Here is a 16,876-nt window from a genome sequence, read left to right on the forward strand (position 1 = left end):
CTAAAGAGATTACTATGCAGAAAACAAACAAAAAATGATAGCCAGTTGAAAGCAGAAAATACCCATCCGCACCGGGCAATGAACTAACAAAGCAATATGAATGTTATACATTATAGCCTACAGAGGGACACTTGCTTTCTGCCCTGAACTAGGCACACCCAATCCCTACTTAGATCAAGTCTGATAGTGTCAAATTTGCAATGAATTCCAAATCAGTAGTTTCACATGGAAGCTCCATAAAGTTTTCTATGGTCTATACTTTTGTGCAGTCAATTACTCATATATTGCAGTGTACTTAATAGCAATAAAAGTGAAGTGGATTTAAGCTTTTTTTTTACTTTTTATGGTGGAGAACTAAGGACCACTGGAGAAAACAACAATCTATGCTAAGCAGCTTTTCGTTCTCAGATGGGTCAGAATATTTCATTGTGGCTTCCTCTACCTTTTAAAGCCATAGTCATATTTTCAAGATTTGTTCCAGCTACAAATGTTAGAAAGAGATTTTTATTATTAAAAATGAAACACAAGATTATAATCATCCTGTGAAAGCTACCAGATTCTTCCCTATGGGCCATATTTTACAATGAATTATATGAATGCAGCTACACAGATTTTAGACTCACGAGAATGATTTTTAAGCTGTGAAATAAAGGGGCTTTTGAGGGTCAAATTAGAGGAAGTTCCTAGGAGTTGTATGTTAGGAGTTCTCAAGAGGTTGTTGTTGTTTTTTTTAATAGAAGTTCAATTTGGATCAGAACCACAATCCAGGGAGGAGTGGAAGTTAACCCTTTCTCCTGTGCCATTTCTCTAATCTGAAATCTTTCCACAGAGCTCCTTTTCCCCCCCTGAGGCATATATACGGCACTCTGTATGTTGCCCATATCTTTCCTCAATGTGCGGTTTCAGGCTGAAAGAAAAAGTTTAACCTCACCACCCCACCCAAAGGCTGTGACCCTGATCCAAACAGGGTCCCCACGGCTGCTATTTAAAAAGAAAACAAACACTGAGGAGCTCCCAACAAAATTCCCAGTATTTTGTGTACTTGGATTCCAAAATACTTCCAGGTTACCCTGGACCAATTTTGTGAGGTATAAATAGCTTGCACTGCATGAGAACATACAATGTGGGGATCTCATGAGTCATTCATGACTAAGTTGGGGAGGGGCTGTGGCTCAGGTCCCAGGTTCAATCCCCGGCACTAGGCAAGCAGGTGATGTGAAAGACCTCTGCCTGAGACTCTGGAGAGCCACGCCAGTCAGAGTAGACAATACTGACTTTGATGGACCAAGGGTCTGCTTCAGTATAAGGCAGCTTTATATGTTCAAGTTACCTGCTGGACAAAATCCAACTACTTTTGTGCATGATAAAATAACCCCAATTAGTAAAATATGTAGTGTAGGGCTACAAGCTTTAGCTGGTTTATCACTACATCAATCAAGTAATGATGAAATCCTGTATCAGAGTTATGCCAGTTGTGCAAGGAAGGGCAGGATTGGTACCCAACTGACCAGTGCAAGCTGAATGTTAACATAGTAGACTAGAAGCAAGCGTACAGCATGACAAGGTTGTGCTGCTACAAGGCTGGGTTAGCATGGCTCGGTATACCTATTGCAGTGGCAGAAGAAAATAATAGAGAAATGGACAACCTTTCAGAGATCTCAGCCACAAAGCTCAATAGACATATTTCCTGTGCCAGCTTTGTGCTGCACCTAATTAAAAGGGTTTTCTAATTTTCAAAAAAATCTCTCTCTATACACACACACACACACACACACACACACACACACACACACATCGTTAATAGCACCAGTCCCACCCTATCCCATTAGGGTTTGGTATTTTGATTAACAAAGCGGCCCCAGACTGCACCGTACTCGGATAAGGAACGCTGGTGATACATCTAGGCATGCAGCATGGGGGTGACATCGCCCTGCACCCAAACCTACAGCACTGTGAATAATAGAGGAGGGAATACTGGTGATGAGTAATTCTAGTGAAAACACATTCACTGAACAAATAAGCAAGAGCAGGAAGGAAGGACAAATGGTGTTTCTACTCTCAGAACTCATACAATACTATACCTCCAAAGCACTCACTAGGAATCACAACTTCATTGTTGCAACTAGTACTATTAACATAGAGAACTTCCACAAATAAATCAGGGTAGGATCACGAGGGAGGAGTAACCTATAGCAAACCTATAGCCTTGCAAGACCACCCATCCTCCTCTCTCTGCCCCTTAGAGGTGCCATAGCCATAGGCACTACATCAGTCACTACTGAAATTGGTCATGCCATTAGGATAGGATTAAGAAGAAGCTATTGCCACTGTAGTTCACGGCTGGGATGTAAGCAACCTCAGTGCAGGGTGATCATGACAAGGATGTCAGGGTTAATGAAAGTAGGTAGGAGATGGATTTTTGGAACGAGAATAAGCAACAGTAAGCAGATCTGGAATGAGAACCTGAATGGCAGCATTGATCCCAGTTGGGATTATAGGGTTCATAATCCTCCAGTGTTTTGTTATAAATGGAGCACCAAGTGTAGACAGCTCTGTAGAAGGAGTAAGGCTGACATCTTTCTGAAGGATCATAGCTGATTCATTCTATATCCTAAAGCTCCCGGTTTTAGGTCTGCAGTGGCATAGTTTTGTGCAGTGAGACAGACACATAGAGGGCAAGGTGAAAGAGCTGGTACCAGAGGGATGGATGAAGATGATACACCTTCTGAAAAGGAGCAACCCCTTGCCCATCAAACGCTACTACAGGAGACGCTATAAAGAACTGCTTTGACTGGAGGGATTCACGGACAGAATGGAGAAACGTGCAATGAAGGCTAATCAATCAGGTGCAGATGTGGGATCCAAAAGTAACCATACCACATCCAAAGATGACAAATCTGGAGGAGTAGATCAGTCAGCGGGATCATAAATACAATATTCCTTCTTCTAAGGTTCATGCTGAGAGTCAGCAGCCTAATCTGGGCCAAGGAACCATAATTTTGATCCTTGAGATACTTGGAAGGTACGCTTTCAAGACTTGTTAGGAACCCAAGAACCAGAAGCAGACCTTGCACTGGGACTGGTAAATGGAACAAGAGCCACTGGAAAGGTTAAAAGAGAAGACATACATAATACTTACAGCCTGGGACTAGTCACAGCCAGGCATTGGCAACTAGCCCCCCACCCAATGGAAACTCTTAAGCAATGATGACTAGCTTTTTCCTAGTTTGTTTAGTAAATTCCTGACAATGTATGGGTATGGGAGTAGACATTATGCTTACTAAGATATTAAGCAACAATCATGAGAACTAGGCCCCCACAGTGAAACATAACAATATGAACAATATCTGCTGTGCCACAGTGAAACAGGAAAGCAAAAGAAAATGAATCAAACGAGCCAAAAATTCAGATCGTATTATGCCCTACTATGAAACAATTTACCTGGGAAAAAGGAGAGAGGGAAAATTACAAGAGCTATTTGAGGAGAAAGAACATTTCCTGAGCTTCCACTGAGCTTCCACTGAGAACAGGGGCACCATTTCCTTGGACATAGCTCAGGAATACTCCCTATGTTATTCTCTAGACATAGAATCCATATATGGGACCTACACTGAAACCACAAAGATGACCTGGGGTGACACTCCCTAGTTTCTAGGCATCATGGATTCTAATATATAGCTTCTGAAAAACTAGCAGAAAAGGAACTGCTGATCATCTGTGTTACCTCTCTCAGGACGACTATGGGAACATTCACAGGGACAACTCTAAATATAAAAGCCTTAAGGTACATTTTGACACTTCAGACACACTCCTTGGTATAATTACCACCCTCTTCATATTGCTATTAACTGTGGAAATGCAAGAATCATAGGGTATTTAAATGTCCCTCTTAATCTCAAAAATACAGATACTGTTACATAGCTCAATTTTTTTTAACAATGTATGCAGCAAATGGTTGCCTTAATAACGTCAGGATTTTAATTATACAGTGTTAAAGATGAAGATCAAAAGATTTCACTGCCACGTTATTTTGAAAACACTACAGCTTGGATTGTGTTAGCCATCCCATTTCAGCATCTGCCATTCAAAGATTCATGTAACTTATCTTAAAGACATTCAAACACTATCTTACCTTTGTATTTGGAATCTCAAAACTAAGATCAATTTCATGCCAGCTTACAAACCAATTTATTATAGCTGTTTTACAAAAACAGCAACCTTTTTTAACTATTTCAACATGATATGAAGCCCCACCCTAGTATGTTTGCTCAGAATATGCCCTGCTGAATCAACAGGATGTATTTCTAAGCAATCATAATAAACCTTTACAGCAGCATAACACATACAACAAATTTTGTGAAAATTTTAGCAATTTAGAGTATTTATGTCACAGCCCTTTCGAAACAGAACAATTCATGGTATTTTAAATTATATAGTATTCAACATTTCTTTAAGACAGATTATGAAGGCCTGAAAAACTTCAAAACCAGGAGCATTATGTAATATTTATAAAAAGTATAATTCCATTAGAAGAATCTAAATGGCTGGTATGTGTTGTTTAAATACTGGGATAAACTGTTCATGTCAATATCCTGTAACTGTCACAGATTCCAAAACAGTCTAATGTAAATGGTATTTATTGAAGGACAGTTACGTTCTCATTCCACTTCATAAGCTTGCATACCACAAAGCCGCAATCATAATGGGCAAACTCAGCCCAAACTGTAAAACAAGAATACTAAACTGTTCTCTCAGATACTAAACTGTTCTCTCACTGGAATCAGTGAATGATCCCTATACAAAGGATAGCTCAATCAACCTGCTTTCGTCCTACTGAATATTCCTATATGCAGAGAAATTTACAATTAGTACGGTGCTAAGTAAAAACATGTTTAGCTTCCCCTAATATTCTAAGATGCCCTGACATAGATAGTCTCAAGCTTGATCGATCTTCTAGGATCTCGGAAACTAAGCAGGGTTGGCCCTAGTTATTAGTTGGACGGGAGACCACCAAGGAAGTCCAGAGTCATGACACAGAGGCAGGCAATCGCAAACTACCTCTGAACGTCTTGAAATCCCCACGGGGTCACCCATAAGTCAGCTGTGACTGGACAGCAATATATATATTGATTTATGGGCAACCTATGGGTAACTCTGTGGGGTTTTCACAGCAAGAGACGTTCAGATGTGGTTTGTCACTGCCTGCCTCTGCGTCATAACCCTGGACTTGGTTGGTGGTCTCACATCCAAATACTAACCAGGGCCGACCCTATTTAGCTTCCAAAATCTTATGAGATTGGGCTAGCTTGGGCTATTCAGGTCAGGGAAACTGTACCTATTCACAATGTCACTTTCTCAGTGCATCAATAAATTTGGCCCGTATCCTCCTGGACCTAGTCCAACCATAAGGATTCTATAACCTTGATGAAGGTAAAATACTGCCAGCCTTTAAACATGAGAGAGCAATGATAAGACTGTACCAAACTTCATACTTTACATTTGTACAGATAAGAGATTAGTGAAAGCACTCTTAAAAAGGCATCCAAAATAATGGTTAACTATGAATACATACCTGCATAAAGAACATTCAAGGAAAAATAAATTAACTGTTATGTTTCCCCTAATCTTGCAAATCAATTGAACTGGAGAACAGTCTGTGAAAAATGGGGAAACCATACTTTGCCAGCATGGAAGATGGAAAGTTAAACCCCAAGGTAGATAACAGTGCAAGCATTAAGGCTGTTTGAAACTCGATAAATGCTTGCACGGTCAACAACAGGTATGCCACGATAATACCTGACACCTTAAAGCATCCAAGCTTGAACATTAAATCTCATCAGCGTGCAGAAGCATGGAAATTCACAGATGAGGCAAATAATGTTACACTGAGACTGGCAGACACCAAGAAAGCAGAAAGATAAACAAAACAGATGGAGATTACTCAAGACATTTAAGTTTTCCTTGAGATGTGATTTTCAAAATGTTTGAAGTAGCAACAGAACGTTTCAAAACATAAGCTGTCAATAGATTACAGGATAGAACCAAACAGGTTTGATTTATGTTTTTCATGATCCAATGCACTGAAATATGTTTTAACATGCTAAAAAAAAAAAATCACTTATTTTGATATTTTCATTATAGTCTTTTCTAAAAAAATAGTAAGAAAACATGCTCATTGAAACAAAACCTGAATGATACAATAACAACTTTCCATTAAGATTCATATTTCTGAATAAATGCTTTAAAAAACTAGTTAGTGAAATTCTAAGAAAGAACCCAGAGTCTAGTAACAGGGAATATACTGCTGAATGGTTTGCTAGAATCGGGATGGAAGATGGCAACAGAGGTATCTAAAAGAGGTATATCCAGCAGATATCCAGCTTAGCAGAATAAGAGCCAACCACAGAGTCAAACATACTGCATACTATAAAGACCCTTGGCAGTAAATGCTCACAACAACTTTTAAAAATAAACTTTAAATTCTAAAGGAACTATTACGAAGCCAGGGTGATGTAGTGGTTAGGAGTGGTGGACTCTTAAAAATTATAGGCCTATTTCGTTATTAAATAATGACTATAAACTATTTGTTGATATTTAGCTACAAGATTAAAAAAGGTATTAAATGAATATATACCATATTGTCCGGCGTATAAGATGACTTTTTAACCCAGGAAAATCTTCTCAAAAGTCGGGGGTCATCTCAGATTTTTGGGATATGATCTACAATGAATTGAGATTAATAGTACAAAAAAATATACCCAAAACACCAGAAATGATGCTATTAAGTATGATACCTGATGATTTGCTAATACAAAGAACTTTTTTGATCTATGCTACAACAGCTGCGAGACTGCTTTATGCAGCAAAATGGAAAGGGGCAGAAATTCCCGAGAAAAAAGACTGGATTGGGAAAATGTTTGAATTGGTGGAAATGGCAAAACTTACAGCCATTTTAAATGAAAAAGACAATGTTCGATTTTTAGGGGAATGGGAGGATTGGATGAAATATTGTGAATATGAATTAAAACTGGGGAAAATGGAAGAATACTTATTAATCTGATCTAGAGGACACAATTAATATTAAGAGTTATAATCATTTATATTAATAGAAGATGTTTTATGAAAGTTAAATGAATTTATGATAGTTAAGATCAGACCAATTACGATGGGATGAATACTTTATTAAGAGGCGGAGAGAGGTGATGGGGAAGTCGTAAATTTTCCTTTAATTTGTTTTTTTTGTTATGAATTCAAGAAACCATAACAACATAGAGTTAGAATTTTGAATTTCATATTGCTTTTATTGTTGTTTACTATCATGGAAAATTTGTATTATAAAAACCAATAAAATTATTATTAAAAAAAAAAAAGTCAGGGGTCATCTTATACGGCGGGTGTCGTCTTATAGGGCGGGTGCTGAAACTTCCAAGCCGGACTGGAGAAACTGCCTGGGGAGCCGCCTTCGCTCTGTCCATGTCCGCCAGAGGAGGGAGGGGAGGCGAGCCCGGCGAGGGCGCTCGCTGCCCGGCTGGGAGTCGGAGCCAGGCGCGCCGGGGCGCACGGAGGGAAGCGCTTGGCCGCGCTCCAGCGGCGGCACAAGGCAGGCAGGCAGGCAGGCGGCTGGCTGGCAGGGGGGGCTGCTCTCCCCGCGTCCTTCTCCGCCTTCTGGCTCCTGCCCACCTGCCCCGGCGTCGCGACTGCAGCCACGCCGCGCTCCAGCCCAGACTGAGGGTGGTTCGGGGCTGAGCGAATGCGGGCGGGCGGACTGCGCGCACCTCCTCCTCCTTGGCCCCCCCTGCCTCCCTGCCTGCGCGTTGGTGCGTCTGGCTCCGCTCTTGCAGCGCGGCCAAGAATGTGACCAACTCCCCAGGCGGGGCTCTTCCAGGAACAGGCACTGCCTCCCCCCGGCCCGGCTCGGCTCCCAGCCCTTGTGCAAAAGGCGAGCGAAGGGGGGGCAACAGGGGAGCGCACGAGGGGCGGGCCTCGGATGTGGAGGAGTATTGGGGGTCGTCTTACACGCCCAGTCGTCTTATACACCGGACAACACGGTACATGAAGACCAATCTAGTTTTTTACCTGGTAGAATGATTAGTCAAAACGTCAGAACAGTGATAGATCTATTAAAATATTCAGAGCATACCCCAACCCCAATTGCTATGATATTTTTAGATGCAGAAAAAGCTTTTGATACTGTTAATTGGAAGTTTATGAAAAAAAATATTGGATTTTATGGGATTGGGTATTGGTTTTAAGACGGCGATTGAAAGTATATATACTCAACAAACAGCTAGATTATTGATTAATGGTACATTATCACTGCAACTAGAAATTCAGAAGGGGACTAGACAGGGATGTCCTCTTTCACCTTTATTGTTTATTTTAGTTTTAGAAGTTTTACTGACTAAGATTAGACAAGATGATAATATAGTAGGTATAAGAATTGGGAGAAATCATTATAAGATTAAAGCGTATGCAGATGATTTAGTATGTATTTTGACTAACCCTAATTGTCAGATTGAAAAATGGAACAACACGGTGGAGGTTTATGGAAACTTGCAGGATTTAAAATAAACAGGAACAAAAATCTTGGTAAAAAATATGACTCTCTCACAACAAGAAGAATTAACTGGTAAGACAGGTTTTTGAATTGAATCCAAAGTAAAGTATCTAGGCATATGGTTAACCTTAAATAATCTTAATCTATTTCAGAACAACTATGTTAAAATTTGGCAACAAATTGTAAAAGATTTCAAAAATTGGGAAAAGTTACCCTTATCATTATGGGGAAGAATTTCAGTAATCAAAATGATGGTATTACCAAAGATGCTTTTCCTATTTCAGAATTTGCCAATCATAAAAAGAATAAAGATTTTTAAAGTTTGGAAGAAGGAAATTTTGAATTTCCTATGGGGAAAAGAGAGACACAGGATAGCTTATAATAATTTAATCGAACTAAAAGAAACAGGAGGCTTGGGTCTCCCAGATTTAAGAATGTATTATGAAGCATCCTGTTTTGGCTGGTTAAGAAATTGGATTTTATTAGAGAATCCCAGATTACTAGAAATGGAAGGATTTAATATAAGATTTCGTTGGTATGCATATCTATGGTATGAAAAAGATAAAGTAAATAGAGATTTTAACTTTCATATTATTAGGAATCGCCTATTACAGGTCTGGAAAAGATATAAAAAATGTTGGGAAACCAAAACCCCAGGGTGGATTAATCCTATAGAAGCGTTCATGAAGAGGGGAACCCAGCTTAATCTGGATATAGGCAGCTATAGGGAGATTATTGAGGATAGTGGGGGAAAATGGACTCTTAGATCTAGAGAAGAACTCAAGATTGGGGATTGGTTTATGTATTATAAATTAAAAGATATATTTAATAAAGATAAATTCGTTGGGTTCAATAGAAATAAATCTAAATTAGAATTAATACTAAATAAGGGAAATAAAGGTCAGATTGCGAGGATATATAAATTGTTAATTGAAACAAATTTAGATCAGGAAAGGATTACACCGGTTATGATAAAATGAATGAGGGAGGTTATAACATTAATCTTGAGGTTTGGGAGAGGTTGTGGAAAAAAGAATTTAAATTTACAATTACTAATGAAATAAGATAAAATTTATATAAGATGTTTTATAGATGGTATATTACACCAGTAATGGTTAGTAAATTTAAAACAGGGAACACTGATTTATGCTGGAAATGTGGATTGGAAAAAGGAACCTTTATGCATGCATGGTGAGCTTGTAAAAATATTAAAAAGTTTTGGAGAAAGGTAGTAAGGGAGACTAACAATTTGATTAATATTAAAATAAAAATTGACCCAGCTTTTTGTTTATTGGGAATTCCTTAAAAGATAAAATGAATAGAAGTGACAGAGTCATATGTCAATATAGTTTCGCAGCGGCAAGGATCACAATAGCAAAATCCTGGAAGCTAATAAATAAACCTCTGATTAAAGACTGGAGAGATAAGTTATGGTTATATATGTAGATGGCCAAACTAACAGATTCCCTTCATGGGAAGGATGTGGAAGAATTTAAAATGATGTGGTCAAAGGCCTTCGCATATTGGGACAAGCTGGCAAAAATGAATTTTACTAATATAGTGAACGAGTTGTAGATACAATTTCTTTTTGTAGTTTTAATTATTGTCAAAACATTGTATTAACAAACTGCTTAGACACTTCTCCGGATGTTTAACACGGTGGTGGGTGGGGGGAATGAAAATAGCAGAACAAATGTAATAAGATTGCAAAGAATGTATTTTGGATCTTTAAAAAAAAAACTATATGTAATTCTTATTACGTAGTTTTTTTATATTTCTGTTTTCTTTATTTGTTTTTAAAAAATAATTAAAAAAATAAATTAAAAAAAAGGAGTGGTGGACTCTAATCTGGAGAACTAGATAATTCACAGTGGGTAGCCGTGTTAGTCTGTCTGCAATAGTAGAAAAGAGCAAGAGCCCAGTAGCACCTTAAAGACTAACAAAAAAAATTTCTGGCAGGGTATGAGCTTTCGTGAACCACAGCTCACTTCTTCAGAAAGCTCATACCCTGCCAGAAAATATTTTTGTTAGTCTTTAAGGTGCTACTGGACCCTTGCTCTTTTCTACTACTGGAGAACCAGGTTTGATTCCCCACTCCTCCACACAAGCAGCAGACTCTAATCTGGTGAACCGGGTTGGTTTCCCCACTCCTACACATGAAGCCAGATGGGTGACCTTGGGCTAGTCACAGTTCTCTCTGAACTCTCTCAGCCTCAGTGGGGGAAAGAGATTGTTAGCTGGTTTGATTCTCCTTAAAAGGTAGACAAAATTGGCATATAAAAAACAACTCTTCTTCTGCTGAAATCTGACTACACTGGATCCTCAGAAGTCATGCTCTTAAAATAAAGTTTCCTTCTCCCTTTTGCCAGAATGCAAAAAGAGGAGCACAGAATTGTCCACAAGGAGGAATTAACAGCTGTTTATGTGAATTTTCTTTCTTCTAGCATCTCAGATGGCTAGAGAGGCTGTCTTTTCATTGTACTGAGTTACTGCCTCTTCCAAAGGATGAAGGGGGGGGGGAGATATTTGTGTGTGCCTTATCTATGAAATAGCATGACACTGTCTACTAACAAGTGATGGAAACAGAACTTGCCAAGAAAAGCGGTGAAAAAAGAAAGAGGGTCTGTTCAGACATTCATCCTCCAGTCTCTGCCACTCAAGTTACTGACATGTAAAATGTAAGACATATCCATATTAGACACACTGCTGGTCTTTATTCTCCAGAGTCAACTATATAGAGGGAGGATCCACTACAATATTTCGGTACATCGGCAAATTCTACTTTAAAATGCTCAGTAAAAAATGTAAGTATCAGTAAAAACACAAAATATTTGTCATACTTACAACCAAAAAGGACCCCCATTTTAACAGATGTTACTCAAAATAGGTCTCATTTTAATTTCATTTCCATTCATTGCCTGTGTTCACTTTACAAATACATCCTAATTCATTTACTTACATTACATTTCATTTATTTTAACGAAACCCCAGCCCCACACAAATGCCTCTTCTAATGAGGAATTGTCACTTTGAGTAGCACAGGCATAGTAAGTTTGCATGCCCTGTCCTCGTTTCAACAAGGCAGGACAAAACACGTCTCTAAATGTAAGAAAAAGGGCAACTCCTTTGGAACACAACCAAACGTCAAGTGCCCCTGGAGGAGCCCAGAGTAGGTTTTTTACCTAGTACAATCCTGTAGTGGAAAGGAACATTGGACTTACCAAGAAGGTCCCTTCTACTTGAGGATAAGAACATCCTGACACTTGGGTACTCCTTTTCCCATTGTCCCTGAAGGCAAGAGTAGGCTGCCATTTCCATCTCCAATGGGAGGGAGCACTCACCATCTTCAGTCTGGAGACTTACACAGCTGCACAATTACTCCATAATGTGTGCCTAAAATTACTTAGATTTATGTTATGGTAGTGAATGAAATAGTAAACTAACTGATATTGCACAAGTAACTGATTACAGAAAGAACAGGGGGGAAACAGGATACAAATAAAGAAAACAACCTAGAATTTCTGCATAAACGACTGAAATAGAGTGGACAGATAATTTTCTACAGTTGATGAGAAAAAAATGGACATCCTCTGAAGACAATGAGAGGGTCCAGGATGCCCTCCTCATCTTCAAGTAGAAGATACCTTCTTGGTAAGTCCAGTGTTGTATTGGAAATATGCGGAAGAATATTGTATGGCGAGGAGTTTAGGTTGACATGTCTCATTTCCCCCATATTCCCTCTGTAAAGAATGCTGGCCTATTAAGCATAGTTTGTTTTCTTTCTTTCCTTACAAGATGGGAGCATTGTGTTACCAGGTGTAATCTCAGATTGATTAGGCATTCTATGCTGACTCATGCATCAGCTGGTATGCACGATCAGGAATGAAGGGTTGTGAGCCAGGTGCACTGAATCAACCTAAGGTATCTGGCCTGAGTGATAAAAACCCAAGAGTGAAGACCAGCAGAGAGCTTCAACACAGATCAAGATCTAGATGCTGTGTAACCTGACTGATGACCCGGGGTCTCTCTCGCTGCTGTACACGGAGCTCCCAGCAGCCGAAGTGGAGATAAGCTCTTGTAAAGTATAAATGCTATATTGTGTGCCAGCTGAATGCTTTGTGTTACTTTGTGTTATAAGCTGAATGTTGTGTGTTACTTTGTGTTATAAGCTGAATGCTGTGTGTTACTTTGTGTTATAAGCTGAATGCTGTGTTATAAGTAAAGCATTGCTTTTCCTTCACCTACCTGTGTATTTATTGCCTCCAAATCCAAAAGAACCCCTGCCTTGGCAGAACAAGTGTTCATTTCTCACCTGAGGAGAAAATGACATCCTGATTCTTGGGATCTTGTATTCCCTAATAGGTAAGGATATTGTCTGCCAACTGTCAATTTATACTACTTGTTGGAGGACTTGCTGCCTAAATGCTGTGCCAGTAAAGGCAACGGAGTCCATTTCATAGTGTCTGATGAATGCGGAGATTGAAGTCCAGACTGCTGCTTTACAGATATCCACCACTGAAGTGTTGGTGTCCAAGGCAGCCATAAAGAACATGCAGCTAACTAAGCAAGCTGTGATCTTCTCAGAGACTTTATCCCCTGTGAGTCACACATTCTTAGAGCCATCAGCTTTGTATATCCTTTTCTCCCAGTGGGCCATGAAGAGAGCATCCAACTTCATGAAGGGAGACCTTCTGAAGCAGATATGCAAAGGCCCAAGAAGTGCTAGTTCTTTTCATTAGGATGAGATGACTTAGAACAAAAGAAGGAAAAAAGAGGAGGGAAAACAGGTTCCCTGTGGAATGACTTTCATGATGAAGATGGTCCTTGCCATCATCTTGGCTTTATAAAACAGACATTCTTTTCCTAATTGACAGTACATCAATCTCCTCCCTCCTCCCTGCAGAAGTAACAGCCAATAAGAAGAGAACCCTGAGGTAATACATTTCAGTGATACTTTCTGCAGCAGCTCAAAGGACAGTTGTTTCAATACTTTGAGGACTATGCATAGTTCCCAGGAAACAATGAAATGCAGGAAGTTCAAAAAGTACAGCTCTGCAGATGCCTTGACATGATGAACCCTCTGAACGGAGGCAGGCCAAGTATTAACATGGACACTTGCTTGTGCAAGGTGTTTGACCTCTGACCCATTCTATAAAAAGAGCATGATTTGCAAAAAGCTGTTGCCCCTTTCTGCTACACCATCTGACTCATCTTTCCAAAACCTGGAATAGTTTGCTTTTGACAAGGTGTTTATTTGTTCACCACTTCTTTTGAATCAGTTGAGGGCTCACCTGCACTCTGATATGACAATTGAGTGAGGTAAGCTTTTGTTAAGATAAAAGTCAAAATCTGTGCAGAAGCTTTTGACCAAGGAACCATGTATATTTTGGCTAATATGGAGCCCTGCAATTGCAATAGGAACATCAGGTCCACTGTTTTGGATAAATGTACAAGTTTTGCTGCCTTTATCAATTTTTCCTTTGTGTCTTGGGGAAGGAAATGTTTTCCACTGAGTAAACTGATAACTACTTCCAGATGCAGGATGACTTGAGAGTGAGCTGGCTCTTCTTTTGACCAATCAGAATGTCATGCTCTATCATGCATTAAATGGTGATCCGAATGTCCTAAATCACTTTGAGAGTGAAAGGGGGTCGATGATCAGGTTGTAGCTATGGATGTAGTAGGTGAATGCCCCTGATTCAGAGACTGACCACTACTGCCACCACAAGCTTGTTGAAGACCCAGACTGAGGGAACATTTGTGCAGCCAGAAAACTGGAATGTGGAGATATGCTTTTGTCAAGTCTGTGAAAACAGTGCCTCGAATGTCATTCTCAGAATTTCCGTCTTGAACTTTCTGTACCTTACAAACCTAATGAGGACCTTGAGGTCGAGAACAGCTCTCCAGTCCTTGTTCATTTTGGGATCTGAAGACTATGTCATTCACACTGGAGAATCTTTGATGAGATGGCACAGGCTTCATTGTCTCTCTCTCTACTAAAAGACGTACGGTATCCAGTTGTATGTCACCTCTTGGTTCAACTCTCTTAATCACTATGTCATGAAGAGATAGGAGCCTTAGAGATCAGTTGGTAGAGTGTAGAATTCTATGTTGTAGCCCTGTTAAATGGTGTCTCTTACCCAGCTGTTGGTGGACAGAATTGCTACCCTTCCACTGGCAGCTGCCTGAAAGCAATGTCATTGTTGGCACTCTTTGCCCTTTTTATTGAATTCAGAGAATTGTCCTAATGTTGAAAAGCTGGGTATTGGATTTGTAGTTCTGTTTGAGTCTTGTCCAGGTTGTGTTTCTGTAATCTCCATGAAATTGGCGTGGGGGGAGGTCTTGTGGTTACTAAAAGGATTTGGAAGCCATATCCTTTCTTATATCTACCTTCTCAGCAGAGAAAGTCATGGACTTCTTTTTAATCATTGGTTTCAGCCCGAATGCCATCCAGGTTGTCACCAGAGAGCTTCTCCCTGAAGAATGAACAAGAGGGCAGACTGGATTCGGACACCTAGTGCACAGCCCAGTTTTTGAGACACAGGTTTTGGCAGGAACCACTGCTGAACAAAATCCATGTAATACCTTTTATTAGGACAAGCCAAATTGACACAAACAGCTCAAAATCTTGCACAATATTTTGAATCAAATTGGTTGATCCTAATAAACGGTATTACACAGGTTTTGTTCTTGATTTTGGATTTTGTGTGGACCAATATGGCTGTACAACTTTTTTTGTTTTATTTTTACCACAGCTGAAGGCATAGGCCTTGAAAAAAACTTCATGGCATCCGGGCTGGTGTCTGCCATGAAGCCTGTCACTCTCTCTTGACTCCACAAATAGTCAAGAGAGCCTATCTTACAAGTTTGGATATTTGTTTAAAAGTAATACTGGTCCATATGAGTAATGCTTATCAGATAGGCCTCTGCTGGAAGCCCTTATGGCAAGAACTATAGCTTCATGAGAACTGCAGCTGAATCACTTTTTCTATACATGGCAGTCTTTAGGGGGACCTCCCCATCCTCACAGATGTCTAAACCTAAAGCCAAACTTCAGAAATGGAAATGTCAATCCAGGCTTCTAGGGATTACAGGAAAGGGAGTAAACCAAGTGTCAGGATGGCATCCTCTTCTCAAGTCAGAAAGTAAAGTCTATGTAGAATATGAGGCCTGGTGCTGCACTGAGGTTAGAGACATTCATGTTCATCATGCTTAAGACAAAGGGTGCACCCAACAGCTTAAATGTCATCAGGGATCACGTTACTATGCATAAATACATCTCAACCAAACATAACTTATCTAATTAAAATGCTATTTTCTTGATATGTTATTTTCATTTTTTTCTCTTTTCTCCCTAGTAATCTTTGTAAAGGCTACTACAATTTTTAAATGAAATTTCAATCATAGAAGGGAACTGAGGAACATATGCATTGCTATTATCCTGACTGTTCTATTACAGAAATGTAATCTAAGGAGTTTATATATAACAAAAATACTAATTAGACACCTCACTGAGACACCTATCTATTCATATTCTCAAATCTGGCATTTGATCATACTAGTAACAACCTGTCGCCTTTAACTACTGGACTATTTGTTACCCTGTGTCCAGTGCCTAAGAGCTTGTTAATTACCCAAACTCTTTTTCTATAGGTCTTGTTAATTACCCGTCTCCTGTCTTAGAGGACCTTGTTAATAACTTGCACAATCCCTCTAAAGAGGGCCTAACAACACATTAAAATTAAAGATGCTTTTCTTTTAGCACCTGTCAAATGCTGTAAATTGAGAAATTTTCACATCAGTGTATTAGCCTACTGTAGTGTAGATTAAAACAACAAACATTTTTTTATAGGACGTTGCATGTAGATCTGGTTACTTTATGCAGGATTTTTATATTTAAATTAACATTTGTCCTTTGGTATGTCTATTGTATGGGACTGTCCAGTAACACAGCTACTACATATTAACTCCTTAAGAACCACTGCAATGAATGAGTCCAGTTAGACCAATGATCAAAATCGAACAGCGTGTAAAATTAAACTTCCAAAGGGGTGGATTAGGGCTCACAACACATATTTCATCACCTCTAAAGAAAAATTAGGGTCTAATATAGACTTGTCATTAACTGGGTACCTGCCTGGTCCCCAATGGTAACTAGAAACTGCTTCCCAGGTGATTAGATTATGGCAGAGCCTCTGACTCGTGCTGCATTACTCCATAGCACAAGTTCCACTTTTCATTTTAAAAACCCACAGAACACGGACAGTTCAACACTGATCAAATTCTTATCACTTACCAAATGAAAAACGTTTTCCAGAG

At 39.4% G+C, this 16,876-nt stretch overlaps 1 protein-coding gene across 2 annotated transcripts in view; it reads right to left on the bottom strand.

Annotated features, from left to right (window-relative positions):
- RAB11FIP2 (RAB11 family interacting protein 2) overlaps positions 1-16,876 on the bottom strand; it is a 50,802-nt gene that overhangs the window by 15,976 nt on the left and 17,950 nt on the right. The window lies entirely within an intron of this gene.

This window comes from Euleptes europaea, chromosome 5 (genome assembly GCF_029931775.1).
Source record: "Euleptes europaea isolate rEulEur1 chromosome 5, rEulEur1.hap1, whole genome shotgun sequence".
Taxonomy (NCBI): Eukaryota; Metazoa; Chordata; class Lepidosauria; order Squamata; family Sphaerodactylidae; genus Euleptes; species Euleptes europaea.